Genomic DNA, 3,608 nt, shown 5'->3' on the forward strand with positions numbered 1-3,608 from the left:
TGAATTAACCTGGCCAATGTTTGTATCATATAAACAACATAGTATTCTGAATTTTAAAAATATAGCTATTAAGTATTTATTAAAATATTATTATTAGTATAGTTTTTTATACTTTAAATGCGACCAATTGCGATTAAATAAAACAAATAAAATTAAATTACGTTCTCGCTCATACCGCCATCTTTCCGCTGAAAAGGTAAATCGTAACTCACGTTACATTCCATAGTTGGAAAGGCAATTTGGCAAACCAATATCACAATGTTATTTGTGGCGATGCAGAAAAAATTGTAAAGATGTCGTTACTGTGTTATTTTATGGAACTTTTTATTAAAGCGATAGTCTAGTCAAGAAATTAAAATGGTCCGAAATAGAGATATGTACTGCTGTTATAAAAATTACTTCTCCAATATGTGATTGCTCATTGGATCAAAAATGATGATGGAAAAATGAACCAAAACTCTATATTATCCATGTATCAGCACATAAAATTTTCTAAAAGTTTAAACCAAATTAAAGATGAGTAAGAAATTTCTTATTTTGGGAACATTGCATAGACAATTATTAATTCAAAATAGTGTCTTAAATATGAGGAAATTTGTTGTTTCCTGTACCCGGACACACCGGTTCGACTCAACTTTTTTCATTCGAACCATTAGGGACTGGAACATTCTTCCTGAGTCTGTGTTATATGGAGGTCTTCAAGAGAACAGTGAAAGGGCATATTCTAGGGAAGAGACTATGATATATGAGATATTTAGATAAAATCTCAGCTTACAATCAGGCGACATAGTGGTCGAGCGCTGCCCTATAGCGTAGCCTAACCTAACTTATGGAAAATATCTCACCTCGAAATAATATAAATTAATGCAATGAAATCAAAATGTGTTAAATGTATAAAAAACTTTTCTTAACTTTTTCTCTTGGCGCATAGATCTCTCTATTTGAACACATATGTGACAATGTCACACAAAAATATTTTAAACCACCATATCTCATTTAAATTTACATCCTGGAATAAATCATGACCAAATAAAGCCCCAATAAAGATAGAAATATGCATTAATTAAACAAATGTAAAATTTTATAGTTTTATAATTATATAATACATCTACAGTGTAAAGTGATAAACAAGAAGCAATGCTTTATCAAGTAACAAAATGATGAGTTTCTATTAAATCGTTTTAATTACAGCTTATTAAATCTAAGGTTAGTGTTTGGTATACATAGTATAATAAAATTTCGTTCAGATGACGTTATGATATTACGGATAGCGTTATAATATGATGGCGTTATATATAGTATTATCTAGCTCATTGTCAAAATGTGATGTATCACGTAGCGGTTATAAATGTATTGACTATTGGATATATAGAAGTTATAGCAAAACTTTTAGAACTTAAGATGATAAGGTCCAGTCCTTATCATCTTAACGCACGGCACGCACCAGACTTTAGCCTATCAAAGGCCACTTTCACCTAAAGCCTGATGTTAGCTATTCATTAATACTGGGAATGAAATAAGAAATCTTTAAGATCACAATGGCAAGCATTTCAATGCTATAAAACTAAAAATTAAACAATGGCAAGGTTTGCAGTTTAATGGTTTGCTCGAAGTTCCGAGCAGGAGTTATTATTTGCTGTTTATTAACTGTGTTGATTTAATTTTTAGTTTTATAGCATTGAAATGCATCATAAATGAGAAACTTTGAAAAATAGAAAAAAATTAGATCATGAGGCGGGATTTAGTTTAGTTTAATATAATACTGATTGGGTAATTAGTTTATTTACAAGATGACTTTATATATAATCTGTTTAATATTTATAGTGCTATTTCGTGCTACTACTAAATACACGTGGAGGTGGTAATACTTGAAATCAAACCGATGTTTGTTTATATTAAACTAGTTGAATAGCTAACGTTTTTAAATATTTCTATTAATGTCCTAATCTAGACGAAGTCAAATTCAGCAAAGCTAAAATCTTTTAAATCTGTTCAGCCGTTCTTGGTTTATAAGTAGTATAATTGATACGAGTTGCTTTTAAATATATTGGTAACATTTATTACTGTCTAAATTCTATGATCTGTATTTGGAATTCTTACCGTACCTGTGGGCTGTGAATTTAAATAATTATTTAATTTGAAAATAAAAAATTTTTTCTTATAAAATATTTCATAGTTGTTAGTAAATTTAGCGCTTAAAAACCTCAAAATTATGGCACGAAAAAAGAAAATATCTATAATAATGTAATAACTTATGTTTCTAGATATCAAAATGTCCGACTTTCCTCTGAAGTCCACCTTCTGCACTCACTTCGAACTAGCCGAAATTGTTTTCATTTGTATTGCATTCACTCTGATCCTCATAGTTTTAACACAAGCTAGCAGGATTATAGCATCTGGCTTTATAACGACGTAAGTTTGAATCGTATTTAATAATAATTGAATTTTATTTTCTGTAGCTTTTGAATTGAAATCGTAGCATAGCATTTTTAAAGTAGGCATAAACATTATGAATGTTGACATTTACATACACGATACACAGTTCTTGATGTGGCGACGCATGCTGTGGCGACGCGTCGCCACGCTATACGAATTAAGTAGTCACGATTTCAATTTTCACGAAATAAATTCGTAAATTTTTGTATTTAATGAAAATAAATGTTTATTCAATAAATAGTCATCGTTATTTGGAAAAAAATCGTAATATTTTATTTTATCATTATGACATATTTAGTTCCTATCACAGTATGTTCTTTTCTGCATATTACTTTTACAAAATAATGTCGATGTTTCACATCTGCCAGGCGTCCCGTGACGGCTCACATTTTTTTTATTTTATTTACCTATTTTTCCATATATGACACAACATCTTTAATATATCCCTTGCAATTTAGTCGTTGTACTCTCTTGAATCCCCTACAAATTGAAAATCTTTTTACGCCCGTGAACCTATCTATATAATATACTTACTAACTTCAATTAAATTGTCTAAACAAATGAAGCGTAACTAAGATCGGTTTCAACTTTACTAAATTACGTAAAAATGTTCTGTCTCCATAATGTAATGTAATATAACATGATACAGATTTCTGTAATTTATTCGTAGTTGTCAATTAAGTCTATGAAAGAACTATAATTATAATCCTGAAAAAGCTTCCACGACAATTAGATGGAGTCTTTAATCGAGCAGTATAGCATTAAAAATGTTGTTAATGAGATTAATCGAAAGTATAACTTTTTATATTACCTTAACTTTTTATTTGAAACTCTAAAATCACCCCCGGGTACGCCCATGAACAACGCCAAACAACTTGCCGGTCAATATAAGAATCAGTAATAAAATTATACCATACAAAATATTTGCATGAAAATCATGAATGGCCGGGCTCAACTCAATAAACATTAATTAGATACACAAGACATTTCGGTAGCGTTACATTCTTTATTACGAGCTGTACCTACAGCCTTACATAATGTTACAATTTACAAATTGTGAAACATTCGCCGCTCGCGGCTCGGTACGTAGGTACTAGGCGTTTGTTTGGCAACTTGTGTCGTAACAGCGGTCTACTAAAATGCTTTATTTCAAGACAATCGTTATTGTTGAT

Source organism: Zerene cesonia, chromosome Z (assembly GCF_012273895.1).
Source record: "Zerene cesonia ecotype Mississippi chromosome Z, Zerene_cesonia_1.1, whole genome shotgun sequence".
In the NCBI taxonomy this organism is placed as follows: domain Eukaryota; kingdom Metazoa; phylum Arthropoda; class Insecta; order Lepidoptera; family Pieridae; genus Zerene; species Zerene cesonia.